We start from the raw sequence: 25,562 nt of genomic DNA, 5'->3' as shown, positions 1-25,562 counted from the left end.
TTGTGGAGACCATGAATTGGATTCAATGTGAATTGTTTTGCGGAATCGGCAGGGGCTGGATTAGGGGTTTGCCGCTGTCCAGACTCTGGAACCTGGCTTTGTAACTCTGATAAAGTAAATAAAAAAACAGCTGAAGATATATTTTTAATTGGGAATAACAATCGTTAAGTTTTGAATTGTCAGATATATTCATATTTATTAACCCACTCTGTCCCAAGTAGAATGGTCCTTTTGTGTTTTACTTCACAAGTAACTGCAAGTGGAACAAGATTTGCAGTAGCTTCAGGAATTTGAGATAGTTGGGGAGAGGACATGGGTTATAGTAAGGTGGCTAACTAAACAGGCACAAGCACGTCAGGGTCGGGGTCTTTCGCAAACACGAGGAAAATAGACATGAAAAGGTTGTAAAACATGTGACCTTCTGACCCGTTAATAACAGATGTGTTCGGCCCATACAGGAAAAGCGTTATGCGGACAACAACTAACATCTGGTCACGACCAGGTCAAATCGCCTTTAAATTTTCACATTAAACATTCAAAACGATGGAACGACAGCAGCTGCTTCAACTGTGGGGGCTCGTGATTGCTCTTCAGATCTCAGAACAACTACAAGCACATACGAGCGCAGGAACATCACTGATGTCGCAACGGACACAGGATGAATGTACCTACAAGATCTATGGTGCTTTGTATAATTTTGGTGACGGGATATGTATCCCATCAACCAGACATTGGGACAATGGTAGAACTCATTTTAATGCGTGGCTGCAGGTACATTCGGGGAAAGACAGAATATGCGGATACATATTGTGCCTGTACTTCTCCCGGGATCTGATGCCGGGATATTGTTTATAACATGAAATAAATATGTATAGTGTATTAAGTAAGGTTGTAATGAAGCAGGCTGCCAATGTCACGGGTGCCACAAGATTTTGAGTGCAGGACGACCTACACAGGGTAAGAATGGGCATAATCAATGATACAGTGACAGGACTTAACAGAGGAACTTCTGTGGTAAAGTCACGAGACATGCAAGGGTTAAATGCAAAGGTGGAACAAATTCAAGGAATACTGAAGGGATCTTATAGAAAGCAGATAAAGGCCTAGCCAGCAGGGAGAAGAGGGGCGGGGTATACAATTGGATGTGATAACAGTGTTAGAGGCCCACACTAAGACAATCAACAAACTCATCGACCGAGAAAGGGAGAACGCCAGACTGATCTGGCAGGCGCAGCTATGGCAAAACCTTGATCAGATCCAAAGGGGCGAGGTTGGATTGGATAGACAGCCCACAACAGGCTAAGCCAGCCAAACGAGCCTCCCCGAACAGGCGCCGGAATGTGGCGACTAGGGGCTTTTCACAGTAACTTCATTTTGAAGCCTACTTGTGACAATAAGCAATTTTAATTTTCATTCTTTTTCATTTCAAGGGACGGTGGACAATTGTACTCTGAAGGGACGAACCAGAGTATACTCAGCGATCCCTGACTGCAAAATGGGCGAGATAACGGCGTAGGTGTGCCCTATCATCACACCGGATTCAGGGCCATTCCCTCACAACCAACTGGAGATCATTTGAATTGTACAGGCTACAACCTTCCTCAGGTGCTATCTCACTGAGACCTCTGCTATACCAGGAATAATACACTTATCCTATATGGGATCTCCCTCATGGGGTTTAAACAGAAAGGGGGCATTACAGTGTGCCCCCACCCGGTGGGAGACTGAGATTTGGACGAATATGAGTTCATCAGAACTCATGGCTGTGTCTTAGAGATTACACCTGGCCCCATGCAATTTAAGGTGATGGAGGAAAAGGAAAATACTGTGTATCCACCACTGGAACCTCCTATTGATAAAATGGTCTTGTACTCATGATCCCCCAACCTAACTTTTGTTCCCCTAAGGCCCACCAGTATCGGCCTCGAAAGGATCATTCTAGTTCGGATTATAAAGAGCCAAAGATGGCCCCGCATCCGCATCTTCCAAATACTCTGAGGGAGCCAAGACTCAAAGTCAGTCATTCAGTTGAGCTTTACCACCACTTACAGACAAAAATCCATGCATTGGAAAAAGACACACACGATGTACTTCAGAGTGAAAGTTGGTGGCAGAGAGTGTGGCACGGAATTAAATGTTAATATTTAACCTTGTATAAGAATCATTTCGCACACAATTGTGGAATTGCAATTGCTAATAGCCCTGGAGCATCACTGCTTGCCGAAATTGTAAAAATTACCAGCAACGCAAGAGGGTTAAGGCCACTGCTAAGGACTTACGAGACATTACCCAGTTGAACAGACAAACTAAATCGGACCAATATCAATTGATATGACGGAACGGTATTCCGCAAATCACGTGACTTCAGGACGCTGAGGCATGTAGTACCGGGCGAAAAAATACTATCCTGTACATTAGTTTTTAAAGGTTCGGTTTCGGAGGCTGGGCTTGTTGAATCAGGTTTAGAAAGAAGGTTTTTAGACAAAAGGTACCCATTACCTTAAATGCTTGTATAAGAGCCAATTTGTAGGAATAGATAGTGTATAATCAATGCTTGTGATTTTATAACCTATGAATTACTAATGTCAGAAAGGACACAAAATGCGTGTTGGGTGAGCTAGCAATACTAAAAGACACAAAATAGCTTTTAGCTGAATTAGCCACATTCCTGAACAATCATAATCTGGGTTAAATTTCAAACTGGTATAAACAACATCATTTGATCACAGGCAGCAGAGTTAGTTAAGGGGACAAGAATGATTGAAACAGACACGGTAGGACTTCACCAGCGACTGATAACAGCTCCGCAGGGCAGAGAGCATTATGTTTCCTCGCCAGTTCAAGGTCTCCAAGTGCAGGGAGGATGCATAACTTTAACAGTTAGTTTTGAGTGACCTTCATGGAGTTAGGGGATGGTAAGACATCAACCACTTTACTTAATGTCAAATTTAATTGAAAATATATCTAATATATGTAATCTACAGTCAGTATTATTGGACAAGGTCCAACAGAAATGGGCTGTGTAGCTGTTTTGAAAAATATGAGAATGGATAATTTCCTTTGTTCGGTGGTGAGATGGTCTGAGACTTTGACAGAAATCATCTCCCCGCCGGCGAAATAAACCATTTCTTGCGAGGACCAGTAGCCCTGGGCGTTGAGTAATTTCTTTGATATTCTCTCCCGCGAACATGTGAGCAGCCGGAAATATAGAGTATGGTTCCGCATCCATACAGGTTCAATCAAACTGTCACCATACCAGCCACTGGAAGAACCTCTCGAAACCTAGTTTGAGGATGCAGATAGTTATGAACAAGGTGACACATCTGTTAAGCAACATAATTGCTCAATGAGTCACTAACACTGTGACTTTGGAGTAGCTGAAGGGTGATGACGTATTCCTGGAAATTCCCGGGGTGGGAAGGACACAGAAACACGCGATCTTTCCAATCATGATGTATCTGTTGGTATGTGTGTCTGTGTGTATGAGGATGTGTGAGTTTGAGTGTCTGAATCAGTGTATGCGTCTTTTTGTGCAGTGAGGGTGTTTATATATGAGGGTGATTGAGTTTGCCTGAGTGGATCAGTGTGCTTTGTGTGAGGATAATTATTTATTTGTGTGTGTATTAGGATCAGTGAGAGTGTTAGGATTAACGTCTGTGAGGTGGAGAGTGTTTTGTAAGGGCAGTAATGAGAGACAGTAATGATAGACTGCAGTGTGAATATATGTCTGAGATAAACGTGTGTGTGGGTACTTTTGAGGAAGAGACAGATGAATCTGCCCGATATGCGAATTAACTTTGCAGCATCATTCCTCCCATTGAAAAAAAGAAACATTAAGAGTTGCGTTATATTTTTCAAATCAGATAACGAATTAATTATGACCAGATGAACTGCTGGCAAAGACAGACTTTATCCATGGTTTATGTGAAGTGGAACTGGGAGTTTGGCTTGGCCAGGCTTTTTAACATATGGTGGTCTTGGAGCTGCTGAACTCATTTGTGAATGTGTGCCTGTTTCTAATTCTGAAATATACATAAGCGTAGCAAGGAAACACGCTTTACATTTGAATTATGTAATCGCACATATTCTGCGACAATAAGTGACGTCGATATTATGGCAATGCTGAACGTCCCCGGTGTACTTGAGATGTCACGACCGGCCCCTTGGGTCCAAAGCTTTGGGAAACCCTGAATTCAATTGCCCTTTTAGATGATAACGTTGGGACTATGGATTGCTAGTACAAACGGAGGGGATGAATCAAATAATTGTCGCCACCAAGTAGGGATTCGAAAGAGTTTGGAGGTTCGAAACAGGTTCGAGGGTCTGAATGGGTTTAGCAGTTTATGTCATATGGCCAATAAATACGATTCCCTCGGTGTGATAAGATTAGGGAATGGTATATTTTGATGATCTGAATAATTTTAAGGTTATGCATCAGTTGGTCGGATATCTTCATTGGAACACCCACCTAACCTGCACATTTGTGTACTGTGCAGACTCCACACAGCCCGCCATCCAATGTCTGATCCGCACTCGGGCCACTGGCGCTGTGGGCATTTATAACGTGCCCACCCCCCTCCCCCACTCAAGGAACCTATTACTGTGTGGCCAAAGTCGAGTGCAGGTCATCACTGAAACAGCAAGATATTACGAGATCGCGCCAATGTTGCGTCAGTAACAAAGAAAACAAGAAAAAATAATATTGTCGGATAACTTGAAATTGTTCTTGTCAATAGTGAGTCATTGTGATGGAGATAGTCCAGTTTTAAAAGATCAGCAATTCAGTCTTTGAACAGAATCTATTCTATCACAACACGGGCGGACTGAAATGGGTGTCGTAACCTGATAGATCTTTAAGGCTTAAAGTGCTCGCTGCTTCCCTGAGGCGAACACACAGGGTATAAATATAATGTTCTGAAAATGTACCACATCAGTGTTTAATAGGGAAAGACTTCCCTCAGCATCAAGTGATAGAAAATGCATGATCTTTTTAACAGAATTGAGAAAACCTATTACCTGACCCTTGCTGCTCTTGGTGTTCCTGGTAAATGAGTAAAACAATCAATGTTGTGCAAACATGTTGTGCTGGATGATGATGATTTCATCTTGTTGTTGGAAATGTTGCACACTGCTCTAGTGTTGACGGATGTAGACACCCAGTCAATGATAAAATGTATTTCCTGAAATCTGTTTTATTATCTGTGCGTCGTGTTGCAGTAACCGGTTCTGAAAACAAGCTTATAGTTCTACAGTTGAGGCGCACTGAGATTTATACTTCACAGATCATAGAATCCACAGTGCAGAAGCAGGACACCCGGCGGAAAGGGTCCGCATCTGCCCCTGGAAAGAGCAGCCTTCCCAAGGCACACCTCCACCATGTCCCCGCAATCCAGTAACACCACCTAAAGTTTCTGAGCGCTCAGGGTAATTTATCATGGCCAATCCACCTGACCTGCACATCTTTGGACTGCGAGAGGAAACCAGAGCTACTGGAGGTAACCCACACAGACACGGGGAGAACGTGAAGACTCCGCATAGACAGCGACCCAAGGCGGGGATCGAACCTGGGACCCTGGAGTTGGGAAGCAATTGTGCTCACCACTTTGCTGTCTTGCCGCCCTTGTTGTCTTCAGTTGAGCATAGTCTCCTGTTGCAGCATAACATAGTGCAGACTTAACTGTCCACTAAATTGTTGTTCAGACATTGTGCCAGTGCAGTTTTATATGTGTGTGGCATGAAAGTCAGTTTCACAGATGGTCGAAGAGAGAATGTGTCAGGGGGAGAGTCCGTCGTCGTCGAATGGTAATGAATAATGTTGAATAAATGAGGGCCCATCTGAATACGGATTCCCTATATAGAATGCGTACAGTGCAGATGGAGGAAATTCGGCGCATCGAGAATGCACTAACCCACCAAGTCAGCTCTCCACATAGACCCACCCCCCTCTTCTTCTATCCCCATGACTCCATTCTTTAATAATGGAATGATCACATATAATTGGGATTATCCAACACAATAACATTTGATCGGATGTGCATCAGAGGCTATAAAAAGCTTGCTCGATTTTGAAACCATAGTTCAGGTGACTTAGTACTTGTGTTTATGTACCAATTACCTCTGCTCACCGAAGAACATCCTGAGAATTTGTTATTCAAGAGCGTTTTCGTCCTGGTATTTCTGTTGGTGAATGCTTTGAACCCGTGAGAATATGTAAGTGATTAAACTTTGAAGAACACTCTCATACCGACCAATCAGAAATTAGTCATATGATGTCGAAGCAGAACTTAGTTTTTTCTAAGCTCAGCGAGATGCCAACTTCAACATGCGCGCCCTGTGTTTTTATAACATTTCAAACAAGTCTCAGTCAATAGGTAATGACATTGGGGCATTGCAAATGATGAAGTGAGGAGACAATTCTACTCACCTGTTGTATAATGTTGTTTGAAATGTTACAACAACTTTTTTGGAGCAGAAACATAGATTTTGAAACTGAATCAAGCACACAAGATCAGATAGGAGTTCGTGGAATTGTGAGATCGCCAACTACTGTCTTTCCTTTCGGGATTTATGTGTAACAGGGACATAGGATCGGTCAGAGTACAACATGTTTTAAATGGATTAAATCAGAGATTCCGGATTACGGCCAAGTGCAGTGGCACAAACCTCGTTCTGGGACTATTTGTCCAACTCGACGCTGCCTGAAACAACTCGATTTTAGAACAGCATAGGAGGTTTGGGGAACTCTTGTTTGCAACTTTAAAATTATAACCTCTGACATGCCACAAAACTATTGAAAATTTTGCTGATAAAACAATCAGTTCTTTCTCAGTCAAAACGGAAAAGATTTCACTATTAATTCACAGTGCATTTGTGCTTCTCTGTTACATACAGTTAATTTACTGGCGATCCTGATATTGTCCCGAGGAAAGTGTGGCCTCTACTTGCACCACCCACTACATGGTGGCCATGACGGCGCCGGATCTGTTTCTTATTATCGCGGAGGTTATTCTGCGGTGGAACGGTAACTATTATTTCCCAAGGTCTTTCCTGAACATCACCCTTGTCTTTAGCATTGTCAGTGTTGTGAGCCGTGCTGCCACAGACTGTTCCGTCTGGTGTACTGTAACTTTCTCATTTGATCGATATGTGGCTATTTGATGCCAGAATCTAAGAACAAAATACTACAACAAGGAAACTGCGACCGTGGTTCTAGCAACAACCTGCAGCCTGCTCTGCTTAAAAAAATGTTCCATTCTATGTTCCTCAAGAAGCTGGGAGGATAATTGACAACGTTTCCTGGTACTGTTTTATTAATCCTAGCTATTATTGAGACAGCATGGATGGCCTTTGACTGGTTTCATACAATTTTAACTCCATTGCTACCGTTCACTTTTGTTTTGTTGCTGGATGCTCTTACAGTCAGACACATTTTAGTGGCAAGTCGAATCCGTAAGGGATCAGAGCAAGGGAGGGAATCACAATGACCCAGAAATGGAAAGCAGGCGGAGATCTATTATTTTGCTCTTTACCATATCCAGAAACATTATTCTTCTTTGGTTGATAGCTTTTATAGAATTCATATATTATAACATGTCCGGTAAAGCTCCAGGAGATGACAACGATTCTGAGTAACAATTTCAACAAGTTGGAAGGATGCTGAGGAATTTAAGTTGTTGCATATACATTTACATATGGGATGACACAGTCCAAATTCTGAGAGCACGTCAAAAACATGGGAAATTATCCCGTAAAATCAATCATCCAATTCATTAATAAACAATGTAAGTAATAGATGCCCAGAGGGGTGCCCCGCATTTCGCAGCGCGTAATTTAAATATTAACCAGTGGACGCCGAGCAAATACATTTTACATAACAGTACTCTGTTGGAGATGAGTTTGTAAATTTGGGAACCTGATTGGCCAGAACGAAAGTCAGTTTGGTATCTGAAGGAGAGACGATGGAACATCAATCATTGTCTCTCCTTACCCCACCTCCCAGTGGCTTAACCCTCTAGATCTTACAACTCCGCAGAATGGAATTAATTAGATTTACAAAAGCAGTAGTGCTTTAAATAATCTTACGTTGATTCTGCATCATATCAGTACTTGCAAATACATACTTGGACCACAGCACTGTTCAATTTCCCATTGCTGATCGCTGCCAGCTCTCTTCCACTGGGCAGTTAACGGACAAGGCTGCCACTTCCGAAGAATGCCATGTGAGGGGCTCCGTTTGCTAAATGAAAGAGAGGTGACGGAAAATGGTTTATGATTCTGTTTACGTGGGCGCTGACACACTCTCTGAAAAGCATTGCGTCATCTTCTGAACCGAAGCGATCGATTGTTCATTCCGGTTCTGAAATACCCGTCATTGCTGTTGAGTGAACCCTTCTTTCCACGTTCCTCTACACCTGTCCTATTCCCATGTCCATCCACATTCTGCAGTACGAAGTATCGATTGCCAATACAGTAATGCACAAGGGGGAGACAAATCCTAGCTGGCTCTCACTCCCCCTTTAAACCTCCGTCAGCAACACCCACATCGCCTAAAAGCGCAAAACCCCGGCTCTTCCTGAATAACCTGAGAGCTACCAGTAATAAACTGACTGCTAATCTGTCATTCAATACCGGATCAGTGTTGCCGTATCATATAATTTCTATAGTGCACAAGGACGCCATTTGGCCGGTCAATTTTGCAAAAACCCTCCAAAAGATCACTCCATCTGTCACCACTCCCCCTGCCCATTCCTCGTAACCCGTTAACCCCATCGAACGGGTGCTCCGTTTTCCTCCGACATTACAAAGATGCACATCTTGGGTCACTGAAGCACAGTTTATCATGGACAATCCACCCAATCTGTACATCTCTGTAATGTGGGAGGAAAACGGAACACCCGGAGGAAACGCACGCAGCCAACAGGAGAAAGTGCAAACTCTACACAAACAGTCAACTTAGGCCGGAATTAAACGGTGTGCCAGCCGCTGTGTGGCAACAGTTCTAACCACAGTGCCAACGGACGGCACCACAAAGCTCTCAACACACTAACAAGTGGTTTTAAGATGATGACGAGTTGCATAATATGCATCCTCCTCCACCCATCTCCCGTTTTGTCCACCGTAAAGAACGAAAATACGTTCCCATGTTTTCCCACATTTTCCATTTTCATCCTGCTAATGTTCTCAAATCATCCCATAGTATTTGGAATGATGTGGATTCCAAGCATAATTCAAGGTCACAGCGATCCAACAGTCCCACACCAGCAGAATGGCTAGGTTAGACAGGCAGAAAGTGTTCAGCTTCATTGCGGCAGTCAACACCCCTGTGGCATGGATGAAGTACAATCAGAGTAGATCTCACTAAATATGGTTATTTGATGCCGTTCTGTGGATCCGAGATGTAGATGAGCAGATTATCCGCATAGAATGAAACTCTGTGCCCTCTACCTCCTCTTCGGATTCCCTTCCATCCACTCGTGCAACGCAGGGCGATGGCCGGAGTTCAATTTCCAGGGTGTACAGGAACATCCTTGCCTGGTGCATCTGTGCCTCTGGATTAATTCAGACATGGCCCTGTTGGACCGAACGCTCTCCTTACGGGCGTTGCTACGTCAAAAGCATTCTCTGCAAGGAGACGACGAGGTACCCGAGAGCCCCGAGAAACAGAATTTTGGAATAGCTACCAGCTGTGGAATATGTGGAAAAGGGAACTGCAGGGACAGATATGGTCAACGTTTATAAATGGCGGCATCGCCACTGGAGGAACAAGGCAGAAGCGGGAGGAAGAACTAATGACGGATGTAGTGTGGGAATCCTGCGGGGGTGGGGGTCAAAGTGTAACAGCATTTCAATTGTAACGAATAATAGTTTCAGTCATCTTCTGCGCCCTGTGGAATGTAAAGTTCAATGACATTATTTATTAAATAATCTCCCTATATATGTGTGCCGTGTTCTTCTGCAACCCGCTGTGTAGACTAAGAGACTGAGTCATGGACACAAGCGAAACGTATGCTAAAGACGTGGATGCCATTGGGTCAGATGATGATTCCGAATGAAAGAGCAGTATGAAGAGGAATATAGTCAAATCTGATGTCAGACCCATTCTGCAGGGTGCGAGAAATGTAATCTATTGTCAAAACTCCTGTCATATCAGCCACCAATTTGCTGAAGCATTGAAATGTTCGCTCCATCCAAGGCAATAACAATAATGCTGAGGACTGAGAGACCAAAATTGCAGTTTCTCTGTGCGTGGTCTGACAATATTTTTATTTTTTCGAAATAAATTGAGAGCACCCAATTATTTAATTCCAATTAAGGGACAATCGAGCGTGTCCAATCACCTAGGTGCATATATTTGGATAGTGGGTGTGAAACCCACGCAAACACGGGAAAATGGATACCAGGTGAACTTTACAATTTGGCACTTAAACTTGCTGGTTTAGCACAGTGGGCTAAAAAGCTGGCTTGCAATACAGAAAAATGCCAGCATCGCGGGTTCAATTCCCGTACCGGCCTCCCCAGGGAAGGGCTGGAATTTGGCGACTAGCGGATTTTCACAGCAACTTCATTGTAGCCTACTTGTGACAATAAGCGATTATTATTGAAGGATATCAATCCATTTTTCTTGCTTATTGCAGATACCTCTCCGCTAGCTTTTGTGATTTATATAGAAGGAAACCCAGATACCTTCCTCATGCTGAAATCTGTAGTCTCTCTCCATTTAAGTTATGTTTTGTATATAATTTATTGCTGCTAACGTGAACAATTATAATCCATGGGCCAATTTCCACAACTCAGTAGATAATTCTATCCATTTGCAAACATGTTTTTAACATCGGAACTTGCTGTGTTAACTCTCAGTTTAATGATCGGAGCGCAATAATGTAAGTGCAATCGTGTCAGCCCCGTGATCAATGTTATTGGTACAGATTGAACATAATTGTGGCCCAGCCCATCGGCTTGGTCGGCCCCACTCTTCAGAATTATTCAACAGCAACATAAGGCAGTAGTCGCGATTATAGGACTGCAACCGATTAAAAAATCCACATCAATGTCAATAAATCACCAGCAGAAGATTTTTGCAGCGATATTTGACACAGCATGGTAGGAAACGGATTTTGAAATTCTAAATAGTTCACATCTATTCATTCCACTTTAGCACAAAACTTGTTAATCTAAAAAAAACGGTAGATTGAGCAAAACATTTTCACAAGTAGCACGTTAACCCCGTTCTGATGGTATTCTGATTTAAGTCAACCCCTGCTGCTTCCAGTGACAATTTATCATCTTGTTTGCATGATGGCAAGTTTTAGAATAATTCGTCTATGGTTTTTTTTCTTCTCATATCGGACTAATACTTGCGACCATAAATTTCACAAGAACTTTCCCAGCGTCAGTTTAGTCCGGAAAGTTACAGGAAATACATCTGCCAATTTTGTCACCATTTTCTTTACGTGAGACACGTGATTAGGCCCAACAGATCCATGGAAGCTTTAATACACCACGTGATTATTTTGGTTTTGACTGTACCGTTTAATTTCTGAGTTTCTACTTCACTTGAAAATGTTTCGCTCCCCTTTCACCAAATGTAGATTAACATATCTGTAACATATCCTCCGGGTGCTCCGGTTTGCTTCCACAGTCCAAAGATGTGCAGGTTAGGTGTATTGGCCATGATAAATTGCCCTTAGTGTCCAAAATTGCCCTTAGTGTTGGGTGGGGTTACTGGGTTATGGGGATAGGGTGGAGGTGTTGACCTTGGGTAGGGTGCTCTTTCCAGGAGCCGGTGCAGACTCCATGGGCCGAATGGCCTCCTTCTGCACTGTAAATTCTGTGATAATCTATGAAAAAGACTCTGCCATTTAATTCTTCCCTCTTATTTATTCCGTTTTCTCACTCTTTCTGAAAACATTGCTTGGAAGCATTACATTAAAAAAATATTGCTTCCTAGTTCATTGGCGTACGAAAATTATTTCCCCTTATTATGTCTTATTTACATTTTTTCTCATTTAATGCAAAATCCAATCTTCTGGTAGTTAATTATATTTTGCAGTACTGCAGTAGGTCGTTTTGAAATTGGATCCAACAGTCACTCCCTTACTTCATCATTGATGTTACGCCCTTCAAGTTATATTATTTGTTGTTTGGGATTCGTCGAATCCCTGCAGTGTAGAAGAAGGCCATTCGGCCGACATAGTCTACACTGAGCTTATCTAGGCCCACTCCGCTACTCTATCAACTCAACCCGGTTACCCCGGCAAACCTACATCTTTGGACCGTAAGGGCCCATTTTAGCACGGCCAGTCCATCTCACCTGCATATAATTCGACTGCAGCAGCTTGTCCTGTCGGAATGTAGACTCTTGCTTTCGCAAAAAAAATGACAATAAGGTAACGTTTCCTTGAATGTTTTCTCAGCCCTTCGGCCTTATGTGTTAACTTATTTTCCATTTCCACTTCGGCCAACTCTATCTTAAGCCACTTATTATTGCCGCCAGTTATGTTCAGAATCAGTTTTCAGACCTGTGATGACATGTGCCTGTATGAATCATAAAGTCACATACTCAGTAGGCTAAAGGTTCACGTGTAACTGTAGTTTAACACCGCCAACGGTGTGATGTGTGGTAAGAGTACAAATTGGAAGATCAATCTGAAAGCAACTGCCATGCTTGGCGGAACATCAGAACCACGCAAAACTTCGAACTGATTGGCGATCAATAAATGTGCTTATGTTTAAATACACAAACCTGATGTTCACATAACTGAATCATCATCACAGGAGCACAACGAGTCCACATTATGAAAAGACATGCATTTTTAGCAATCTTAGTGAATGCATGTGTTGACTTGAATTGTTGGTCCTTCGCTTTTGGGTCATTTATTATGCATCTATTCATTATTTCTGGCCGACTTGTCACATCTCGGCTGAAGTTAAAAATCCTCTGGTTGTCACCAGAAAGTGTTATTGAAAGAATATGTTACAAATGTACACCATGGACAATGCCTCCAGACTAGTTTTGCCAATTTTCCCTTCCCATTATGCGGAAAATGAAGAACTCTCACGATTATCACATCTATTGACCCTTAACCCAACATATTTACTGATACACTCTCGCGCCTCTTGTGCCATTGCTGTCAGAAGGCCAGTTTTCTAAACAATTATTATGCAGTACTATTACACAGGACTGATGATGTTGATAGGGTCGCGTTCTAATTAACTATCTTTGGCTGTAGCATTCTGCCACTAGGAGGTTCAATTGACCACTCCTGTTCCTGTTTTTCTCATACCATATTTTTCAGAAAGAACTATTCTTTCTGAGTTCACCTTCCAGCTCTTCGCCTGATGCCCTGGACGTAACCACACCTCAAAGAAAAATCGTGTCCTTGATTACTAAGTGGATTTCGTGACTAATAATGGGGTCAGGAGTTATGAGGAGAAGGCAGGAGCATTTCAGCCACGATCGAATGGCGGGGCAGACGCAATGGGCCGAATGCACTAATTCTGATCCCTCACCTATGTGGTCCTCCATGTGTATTTCGATATTTGCATTGTTTTCCTTGAATAGATGGTATACAGTGCTACTGAACAGCTGCACAAATTTTCATACTGGAAAAAAATGCTTTGGCGAAAAGTGCGAAATAACCAGGGAAAACAAACAGACAAAAGGCACTCCTACATAGGCCATACAAGTACTGTGAGAGATTTGAGGAATTTAAGTAATGCAATCTCTGAAATGAATAAACTTCAAAGCGTTATTATTGCAGTTTACAAATACAAAACAAAATCTAAGATAGAAATGGATGTCAAGTTTGGAATGTCTTGGGGTAATTGCCACTCTGTTACCCTGTTTACCGCAGTATTTACAGTGTGTTACATCATGTGACTAACTCAGCCTTGCATACATCTGAACATCCTTTCCTTTCTGCGTGAAGAATTGCATCCATCAGTGATTATTTTCGAGGCCTTTAATTAATTGTTGCTTTTAAGGCCGGTTTCTTGCCCCGCTCTGCTGTGAGGGATCTTGCTGCTCCTCTGGCATGTTTTACAGCAGTGACCTTTCGGCCCATCCTGTCCGTGCCGCCCAACAAGCACCCTAACTGTTCCATTCCCATTTGTGGGGTTTTAAATGTTCATCTAAACGCTTCTGAATTGTTGTTCGGGATGCACATTACGCAGAATCGCCGAGCAGACACTTATAGCCAAGTTCCCACACATGAGTACGGCCTTGAATTCATGTCGTATTACATTCACCCCCACCATCTAGCCTGGGCTTGCGAAACCCTGCCAACAGTTCTGGTTTAAGACAATTCACGCCTCTTTAACCTACGATTGTCCCTCTCTGGCTCTGTAAAGACTTAATTACCTGCAAATGTTCGCATTCAAAGTATTGTCTTGCATCTTTGACTTTGTCTATACTAATGTTTCTGTAACCTACCTCTTCATTCACCTGAGGAAGGTGCATTGCTCCGAAAGCTAATGATGTGAAACAAACCTGTTGGCTTTAACCTGGTGTAGTAAGACTTCTTACTTCTAATCTCTGTTAGAAAAGGGAGATCTCTTAATGTTATCTCGCCCATCCCCCACCACTTTTGAAACCAACACCATTTGCAACAGCAGTGGCACTTCCTGTATCCAAATTTCCATGTCAAGATATTCGTTGTGCAATTTATTTTTCAGTTAGAAGGCAAACAGTTTAATATCGTGTACTGATAGTTTACACACCAGCTGTTCAACAAAGTCATGTAGAGATAGGAATGCATCAGCGGTTTCCAGTCCCTCACAGCTTTCCCACTGACCATGAGTATATCTGCCTTGTCGGTGGAAGTATGGGAGGTTGGTGACACGGATTAATGACCAGGCATAAAGGCCTAATGTGTAAGGACATGTATTCAATCACATGGTCGAATATCTTAGGAAGAGGAAGAAGATTTATGTTGACTTCAGCATTACAACAAAGAAAGAATGGAATGTGACAATGGAGTTCAATTTGGAAGACGATGCTGCAATGCTTTTGGGGAGCGCAACAAAATAAAGGAAATACTCAAACACCGGGAGGATTTTGAGAGGGAGTCAGGAAGTGAGATACGGTTGAGTGCACGCCAGCAGGTCGCGAAAGTGGCAGGGTAAGTGTACAAGTCGGCAGGCAGATATATAATGTTTCCCTTTATTGGACAAAGTGTTGATTACAAAAAGCAGGGATTTAACGTTGATACTGTATTAAACGCAGCTGGAATTCTGTGTACATTTATGGTCGCCACATTACAATAATGTCATTAATGCTCTATTGAGAGTGGAGAAGATTTGCCATAATATTGCTGTGACTTGAAAATGCAGCGATTCGGAAAGATTAGATCGCTTGTGATTCCCGTTGATAGAAATGACTTGGACGAAGAGCCAGGAGGGTCGGACAATAAATTTGCTGATTGCAGAATACTGGCGCTAAAGTAATTTCTGAAGATGACAGAAGGAGGCAACTGAAGGTAACCTCAAAATGCTGACACAATGTGTCAGTGGGAAACGTTCTAGTGGATGAGATAAATCACATGGTTGCATGGTGTACCGAAAATAACCTCTCTCTAAATGTCGGAAAGACCAAGGAACTAATCATCGGCTTCTGGAAGCGGAGCAGGACACACACTCCCGTCTGCATCATTGGCTCCGAACTGGAGGTGTTCGATAGCTTAATGTTCCTGGGGTCACCATCACCAGCCGTCTGTCCTGGTCCGCTCACGTTGATGCAACAGTCAAGAAAGCTCAACAACGTCCCTACTTCCCACGGAAACTGAAGAAATTTGGCATGTATGCATCGACTCTCACAAACGTCTACAGATGTGCGACAGAGCGCATCCTGTCCGGCAGCATCGTAGCTTGGTATGGCAACTGCTCGATCCAAGATCTCAGCAAACTGCAGAGTGTGTTTAGCTCAGCTCAACGCATCACACAAGCTTGTCACGCCAATATTGATTCTGTACACACAGACAGAATGATCAGAGACCCCTCGCAACCACGCGTTGCCTTCTTTCAGACCCTTCCATCAGGCAGAGGGTAGAGAGGTCTGAAGACCCGCACATCCAGACATAGAGAGAGATTCTTCCCCACAGCCACAAGACACCTCAACGACTCCCCCTCGGACTGATCTGTTCCCTGTAAGAACTCTATTCACTAAGCCCTCTGCTACTCTTGCCCATGTAGAAAGGATCTACTTCCCTCTGTTCCCCGCCCGTTCATACATCTGTCTAGATGCATCTTAAATTACGCTATCGTGCCCGCTCCGCTGGCAAAGCGTTCCAGGCGCCCACCACCCTCTGCGTAAAAAGAAATTCCACGCACATCTCCCTTAAACTTTCCCCCTCTCACCTTGAAATCGTGAACCCTAATAATTGACAACCCCACTCTTGGAAAAAGCTTGTTGCTATCCACCCTGTCCATACCTCTCATAATTTTGTAGACCTCAATCAGGCCCCCACTCAACCTCCGTCTTTCCAACGAAAACAATCCTAATCTACTCAACCTTTCTTCAAATCTAGCACCCTCCATACCAGGCAACATCCTGGTGAACCTCCACTGCACCCTTTCTAAAGCATCCACATCCTCATGGTAATGTGGCGAACAGAACTGCACGCAGTATTCCAAATGTGGCCTAACCAAAGTCCTTTACAACATGACCTGCCGACTGTTGTCCTCAATACTCAATACTCCGTCCGATGAAGGTACGCATGCTGTGTGCCTTCTTGACCACTCTATCGACCTGCGTTGCCACCTTCTGGGTACAATTGACCTGAACTCCCAGATCTGGAGGTCAGATCTCAGATCTCTCTGGACATCAATTTTCCCCAGGACGCTTCCATTGACCGTATAGTCCGCTCTTCAATTAGATCTTCCACAATGCATCACGTCGCATTTGTCTGGATTGAACTCCCTCTGCCATTTTTCTGCCCGACTCTCCAGTCTATCTATATGTTGCTGTATTCTCTGGCAGTCCTCCTCGCTATCTGCAACTCCACCAATCTTAGTATCATCTGCAAACTTGCTATATCAGACCTTCGTCCAGAAACATTTATGTATATCACAAACAACAGTGGTCCGAGCACGGATCCCTGTGGAACACCACTAGTCCCCTTTCTCCATTTTGAGACACTGCCTTCCACCACTACGCTCTGTCTCCTATTTCCCAGCCAGTTCTTTATCCATCTAGCCAGTACACCCTGAACACCATACGACTTCACTTTTTTCATCGACCTGCCATGGGAAACTTTATCAAACGCCTTACTGAAGTCCATGTATATGACATCTACAGCCCTTCCCTCATCTATTAACTTTGTCACTTCCTCAAAGAATTCTATTAGGTTTGTAAGACATGACCTTCCCTGCACAACACCATGCTGCCTATCACTGATAAGTCTATTTTCTTCCAAATATGAATAGATCCTATCCCTCAGTATCGTCACCAACAGTTTGCCTGCCACTGATGTCAAGCTCACAGGTCTATAATTCCCTGGATTATCCCTGCTACCCTCCTTAAACAAAGGGACAACATTAGCAATTATTTAGTCCTCCGGGACCTCAACCGTGCTCAAGGATGCTGCAAAGATATCTGTTAAGACCCCAGTTATTTCTTCCCTCGCTTCCCCCAGTAACCTGGGATAGATCCCATCCGGACCTGGGGACTTGTCCACCTTAATACCTTTTAGAATACCCAAAAGTTCCCCCCTTCCTTATGCCGACTTGACCAAGAGTATTTAAACATCCATCTCTAGTTTCAACATCCGTCATGACCTCTCCTTGGTGAATAGCGATGCAAAGTTCTCATTAGGAATCTCACCCATTTCCTCTGACCCCACGCATAAATTCCCTCTTTTGTCTTTGAGTGGACCAATCCTTTCTCTAGTTACCCTGATGCTCCTTATATTCGAATAAAACGCTCTGGGATTTTCCTTAACCCTGTTAGCCAAAGATATTTCATGACCCCTTTTAGCCCTCTTTATTGCGCGTTTGAGATTTGACCTACTTTCCCGATATTCCTCCTAAGCTTCATCAGCTTTAAGTCGCCTAGATCTTATGTATGCTTCCTTTTTCATCTTAGCTAGTCTCACAATTCCACCCGTCATCAATGGTTCCCTCAGCCTGCCATTTCTATCCCTCATTTTAACAGGGACATGTCTGTCCTGCATTCACATCAACCTTTCCTTCAAATCTAGTACTTGATGGGCATGTTTCTTCTTGTCGGAGAATCCAGTAAGAGGAATCGCTGTTTGGATATAAGTGGTCAGTGAATTTAATCAGAGTAGGGGGTATGGAATTCTCTGAGCCATGTGTGTTTTTGGAAGTATCTTCCTTGAAAGGGGGTGGACGCAGAATCTTCCAATGTTCTAAAGCATAGCTAGATAGATTATTGACTACTTCGGGATTGAAACGTGATCGGGGGTAGGCAGGATTATAAGGGTGAGTTTACATTCGAATCAGACATGATCTTACTGAATTCCAATTCAGCCTCGTGGGGCAATGGACATAATCCTAATTACTATGTTCATCTATGCCAGAAATTCATTGAACCGTAAATTACGCACCAGGGCAGTGCCTTGGGGTTCGCACTATAGGAACGTCTGGGGGCACCACATAACTCCCCGTCCCTCCCCACATCTGAAGTGTCGATATAATGTTTCCACAAGTGCAAACGTCTGACCGACAATTATTCTGCATCGGAAATATCTAAAATTGTAAGACATTGCAATCCTCTGATCGCTCTGGCATTCTAATCTGAGTGGTTACGGAGTAAATTGCAGATGAATTAAATTCAATTCTGGCTTCTGGATAACGGACCTCGTCCGGCACGCCACAGGGTAACCCGCCCCGCCACCATCGCGAACATTCGGAGGTTAGAAGAAGCCGTCTGTTACTCACCCAGTAATCGACAAGCACCAGAGCGAATTTCCTCCCCACTCGCTGACGACACGGCAGCCGCCTGGCCAATTGCATTCACCCGCTCCCACACACGTAATGACGACCTAATTTCCCTCACTGATAACATATCATGAATAACATAGAAGATACAGTGCAGAAGGAGACCATTCGGCCCATCGAATCTAAACAGACCCACTTAAGCCCTCACTTCCACCCTATCCCCGTAACCCAATAACCCCTCCCAACATGTTTTGGTCACTAAGGGCAATTTGTCATGGCCAGTCCGTCTAACCTGCACGTCCATGGACTGTGGGAGGCAACCGGAGAACTCGGAGGAAACCCACGCATGCAGAGGGAGAACGTGCAGACTCCGCACAGACAGTGACCCAGCGGGGAATCGAACCTGTGGCCCTGTGAAACCACTTGTGCTAACGTGCTGCCTATCCTAATCAGACCTACCCTATCCCATGGGACAGCTTTCGTTCCCCATATCACGTCCTCCAATCCTTCCCACTTCCTTTATGAACTGAGCTATCAGTTTGTGGACTTCACGGTAGCACAGTGGTTAGCACAGTTGCTTCACAGCGCCAGCGTACCAGGTTTGACTCCCGGCTTGGGTCACGATCTGAGCTGAGTCTGCACCTTCTTCTCGTGTCTGCATGGGTTGCCTCCCGGTGCTCGGGTTTCCTCCCTCAGTCTAAAGATGTGCAGCGTCGGCGGATTGGCCATGCTAAATTCGGCGCACGCTCGATCGCCAAATGGTCTCCATCTGCACTGTAAATTCTACGATCACTGGCTGCTCAGTGACTGACTATTTGGGCAGATCTGCTTCAGGGCAGAAAGTGCCCTGAAAAAAAAGCATATTCACTAGTTTCCCCCGCTGACTGCCTTTTTGCGCTACACACGTTTCTCTATTCCTAACACAGAAGGTTGGGCAAGTGACGAAGGTGTGTTATTCCGGGTAAACAACATAGAAAATCGAAAGAATGTAAATAGTAGGAGGAGGAGACTGTTGGGCCTTACATGCCAGACCCGCCATTGGACATAATCATGATTGATCCTCCGTCTCTGCGGCATATTCCAGCACACTTCCCATTTCCTTAATGACTTTATATTCAAATATTGACTTCCGTAATATATGAGTAACTTTGACTCTAATGCCTTCTGGCGTTGAACATTCCACAATTTCGCAAACCTCTGAGTGCGGAGGTTTCGGCGAATCCCAGTCTTAAATGGCCCAACACATCTTCTTTGACTGACCTATTGTTCTAGATTTGCGAGCCAGATGAAACGTTCCTGCAGATCTTCGATTGAAGTGGCAATCCGTCTCCACAACCCGCCACTGGAATTTGCGGCCAAATATTCTCTCTCCCTGTCACTCTCTATGTCTGTAAAGTGCTTGTAGAATATCTGGGAGCATGGTCTAAAACGAAGGAAGGGCATCAGGGCATTTATGAAAATTGCCACGAAGGTAGTCGTGGTATCGCTGTCGGAGTACTTCACAAATTATGGCCTCCCCTTAGAAGTATAATCCCCGAAGCCACCCCCGGTGTCACAGTAGAAAACAATACAGGGAAATCTATTGTCAACTTGTCAGACTACACCCTTTAACCAGACGAAATCGAAGTCCTCAGCAGAGGGCTCAATTTCTGCACCACCACCAAAATGGACCCCATCAGTCTCGCGGCAGACACGGAGGAATTCATCAGGCGAATGAGGCTCCGGGAATTCTTCCACAGACCCCAAGAGGCCAACAGCGAACCCAAGCAGACTACCAATGAACCGGAACAGCAGACCGAGAGATCTGCGGTGCGGCAACCGAAGAGGAAAGAGTCGAATTGGACCCCTCCGGAAGGCCGCTGCCTTAGACTCGACATGTATGCTCAAGCCGTCAGGAGTCGCGTCAATGCCAGATTCATCAGTCGCATTCACAAGACAACCCCGAACGTCACCCAAGCACAACGCAATGCCATCCGCGCTCTCAAGACCAACCACAGCATCGTCATCAAACCAGCAGACAAAGGGGGGGCCACTGTCGTACTGAACAGATGGACTACTGCAAAGAAGTATACCGACAACTGTACAACCAAGAACACTACAGACAGTTACCCGCAGATCCGACCAAGGAGCACATCCGCCAACTTAACAGACTGATCAAGACCTTGGATCCAGATCTTCAGAGCACCCTACGTGCTCTCATCCCACGTACTCCCCGCATTGGAGATCTCTACTGCCTCAGAAAAATACATAAGGCCAACACACCAGGCCGCCCAATCGTTTCAGGCAATGGGACCCTGTGTGAGAACCTCTCTGGCTACATCGAGGGCATCTTGAAACCCATCGTACAAGGTACACCCAGCTTCTGTCGCGACATGACGGACTTCCTACAGAAACTCAGCACCCATGGACCAGTTGAACCAGGAACATTCCTCGTCACAATGGACGTCTCGGCACTCTACACCAGCATCCCCCATGACGACGGCATTGCTGCAACAGCCTCAGTACTCAACACCGACAACTGCCAATCTCCAGACGTAATTCTGCAACTCATCCGCTTCATTCTGGATCACAACGTCTTCACCTTCGCCAACAAGTTGTTCATCCAGACGCACGGAACAGCCATGGGGACCAAATTCGCACCCCAATACGCCAACATCTTCATGCACAAGTTTGAACAGGACCTACTCACCGCACAGGACCTTCAACCGATGTTATACACCAGATACATCGATGACATTTTTTTCCTTTGGACCCACGGCGAAGAATCACTGAAACGACTACACGATGACATTAATAAGTTCCATCCAACCATCATACTCACCATGGACTACTCTCCAAAATCAGTTGCATTCTTGGACACACTCGTTTCCATCAAGGACGGTCACCTCAGCACTTCGCTTTACCGCAAACCCACGGATAACTTCATGATGCTCCACTTCTCCAGCTTCCACCCTAAACACATTAAAGAAGCCATCCCCTATGGACAAGCGCTCCGTATATACAGGATCTGCTCAGACGAGGAGGAGCGTAACAGACATCTACAGACGTTAAAAGATGCCCTCGTACGAACGGGATATGGCACTCGACTCATCGATCGACAGTTCCAACGCGCCACAGCGAAAAACCGGACCGACCTCCTCAGAAGACAAACATGGGACACAACCGACAGAATACCCTTCGTCGTCCAGTACTTTCCCGGAGCGGAGAAACTACGTCATCTTCTTCACAGCCTTCAACACGTCATTGATGACGATGAACATCTTGCCAAGGTCATCCCCACACCCCCACTACTTGCCTTCAAACAACCGCGCAACCTCAAACGAACCATTGTTTGCAGCAAACTACCCAGTCTTCACAACAGTGACCACGACACCACACAACCCTGTCATGGTAATCTCGGCAAGACGTGCCAGATCTTCGACATGGATACCACTATTACACGTGAGAACACCACCCACCAGGTACGCGGTACATACTAGTGCGACTCGGCCAACGTTGTCTACCTCATACGCTGCAGGAAAGGATGTCCTGAAGCGTGGTACATTGGCGAGACCATGCAGACGCTGCGACAACGAATGAACGGACATCGCGCCACAATCACCAGGCAGGAATGTTCCCTTCCAGTCGGGGAACACTTCAGCAGTCAAGGGCATTCAGCCTCTGATCTCCGGGTAAGCGTTCTCCAAGGCGGCCTTCAGGACCCGCGACAACGCAGAGTCGCCGAGCAGAAACTTATAACCAAGTTCCGCACACATGAGTGCGGCCTCAACCGGGACCTGGGATTCATGTCACATTACATTCATCCCCCACCATCTGGCCTGCGAAATCCTACCAACTGTCCTGGCTTGAGACAATTCACACCTCTTTAAGCTGGGGTTACCCCATCTCTGGATCTGTAAAGATTTAATCACCTGCTAATGCTCGCATTCCTAGCATTGTTTGGCATCTTTGAATTTGTCTATATATGTGTTTCTGGAACAGACCTCTTCATTCACCTGAGGAAGGAGCAGCGCTCCGAAAGCTAGTGACATCGAAACAAACCTGTTGGACTTTAACCTGGTGTTGTAAGACTTCGTACTCAGTTCCAATTGTCAGTGTGTTTCTCTTGGTGGTTCCACTGCACTCTGGGGTGTACTTGTCTCTGTAACTGTGACCATTCAGTGAATCAGTTCCAATTGTCAGCGTGTTTCCCTGGTTGGTTCCACTGCACTCTGGGGTGTACTTGTCTCTGTAACTGTGACCATTCAGTGATTCAGTTCCAATTGTCAGTGTGTTTCTCTGGGTGGTTCCACTGCACTCTGTGGTATAGCTGCCTCTGTAACTGTGACCATTCAGTGATTCAGTTCCAATTGTCAGTGTGTTTCTCTGGGTGGTTCCACTCCACTCTGGGGTGTGGTTTTCTCTGTAACTGTGACCAGTCAGTGATTCAGTTCCAATTGTCAGTGTGTTTCTCTGGGTGGTTCCACTGCACTCAGGGGCATAGCTGTCTCCGTAACTGTGACCATTCAGTGATTCAGTTCCAATTGTCAGTGTGTTTCTGTGGGTGGTTCCACTCCACTCTGGGGTGTGGTTTTCTCTGTAACTGTGACCAGTCAGTGATTCAGTTCCAATTGTCAGTGTGTTTCTCTGGGTGGTTCCACTGCACTCTGGGGTGTAGCTGTCTCCGTTACTGTGACCATTCAGTGATTCAGGTCCAATTGTCAGTGTGTTTCTCTGGGTGGTTCCACTCCACTCTGGGGTGTAGCTGCCTCTGTAACTGTGACCATTCAGTGTTTCAGTTCCAATTGTCAGTGTGTTTCTCTGGGTGGTACCACTGCACTCTGGGGTGTAGCTCCCTCTTTAACTGTGAACATGCAGTGATTCAGTTCCAATTGTCAGTGTGTTTCTCTGGGTGGTTCCACTCCACTCTGGGGTGTGGTTTTCTCTGTAACTGTGACCAGTCAGTGATTCAGTTCCAATTGTCAGTGTGTTTCTCTGGGTGGTTCCACTGCACTCTGGGGTGTAGCTGTCTCCGTTACTGTGACCATTCAGTGATTCAGGTCCAATTGTCAGTGTGTTTCTCTGGGTGGTTCCACTCCACTCTGGGGTGTAGCTGCCTCTGTAACTGTGACCATTCAGTGTTTCAGTTCCAATTGTCAGTGTGTTTCTCTGGGTGGTACCACTGCACTCTGGGGTGTAGCTCCCTCTTTAACTGTGAACATGCAGTGATTCAGTTCCAATTGTCAGTGTGTTTCTCTGGGTGGTACCACTGCACTCTGGGATGTAGTAGCCTCTGGAACTGTGACCATTCAGTAATTCAGTTCCAGTTGTCAGCGTGTTACTCTGGGTGGTTCCACTGCACTCTGGGATGTAGCTGCCTCTAACTGTGACCACTCCTTTATTTCATTTCAGTAGTTTCTGTTTGAGCATAAGTAGAACATTTCAATGTCTCCAAAATCTGGAACAATTTACAGCGCAAAGTATGCGATCCCATATCTAAATATGATTGAACCCTTCAAACTAAGAAAACATTTAGAATCATTGGAACCCAGAAAACTCAGAGGCTGCAGCAACAAACTCATCACCTCAGAGAGCAGCATTAAAACAGATTCAGCTGTGAAAACTAATACCCCGTCTCTAACTCATACCGGCCGTCCATCTGATACACACACTTCAACTGTGAGAGAGGCGGTTTGAGAAGTGGAGGAAGAGAGAACTGATCTGTGAGATCTGCTGATAGAAGACAGGGTGAGAGAGAAAGAGGGTGGGAGGAGATAGAATGGGAGAGAAAGAGGGTGGGAGAAATAAAGGATAAAATGAGAGAAGGTGTTAGATTGTCTGAGAGAAAGGGAAGCAGAGAGTGGAGAGCGAGCGGGTGTGGGTGAGGGAGGCAGATTGTCTGAGAGAAAGGGTAGCAGAGAGTGGAGAGCGAGCGGGTGAGTGGGTGACGGAGGCAGATTGAGTGAGAAGGATTGTGTATGAATACGAATATAATCTTCGACGAAAGTAAAGTAGAAAGCGACTGAATGACTGTGGGAGTGGGGGAGGGAAAGATTGTGAGGGAAAGTGTGAGTGGGGGAAGAGTGTGATAGAAAGTGTGAGAGAGAGAAAGAGGATGAGAGAAAGTGCGAGAGAGGGTTAAGAGTGTGAGAGAAAGTGTAAGAGAGGAAAAGAGAGTCAGAGAAAATGTGAGAGAGGGAAAGAGTGTGAGAGAAAGTGTAAGAGAGGGAAGGCGAGTGAGAGAAAGTGTGAGAGAGGGAACGTGTGAGAGAGCGAAAGAGTGTGAGAGAAAGTGTGAGAGAGGGAAGGAGAGTGAGTAAAAGTGTGATATAGGGAAAGTGTGAGAGAGGGAAAGAGTGTGAGAGGAAGTGTGAGAGAGGGAAAGAGTTTGAGAGAAAGTGTGAGAGAGGGAAAGCGAGTGAGAGAAAGTGTGAGAGGGAAAGAGTGTGAGAGAAAGTGTGAGAGAGAGAAAGAGTGTGCGAGAAAGTGTGAGAGAGGGAAGGAGAGTGAGAAAAAGTGTGAGAGAGGGAAAGAGTGTGAGAGGAATTGTGAGAGAGGGAAAGAGCTTGAGAGAAAGTGTGAGAGAGGGAAAGAGAGTGAGAGAAAGTTTGAGAGGGAAAGAGTGTGAGAGAAAGTGTGAGAGAGAGAAAGAGTTTGAGAGAAAGTGTCAGTGAGGGAGTTGTGTG

Source organism: Scyliorhinus torazame, chromosome 20 (assembly GCF_047496885.1).
Source record: "Scyliorhinus torazame isolate Kashiwa2021f chromosome 20, sScyTor2.1, whole genome shotgun sequence".
Classification (NCBI taxonomy): domain Eukaryota; kingdom Metazoa; phylum Chordata; class Chondrichthyes; order Carcharhiniformes; family Scyliorhinidae; genus Scyliorhinus; species Scyliorhinus torazame.
Note: the sequence above shows the minus strand (reverse complement) of the source record.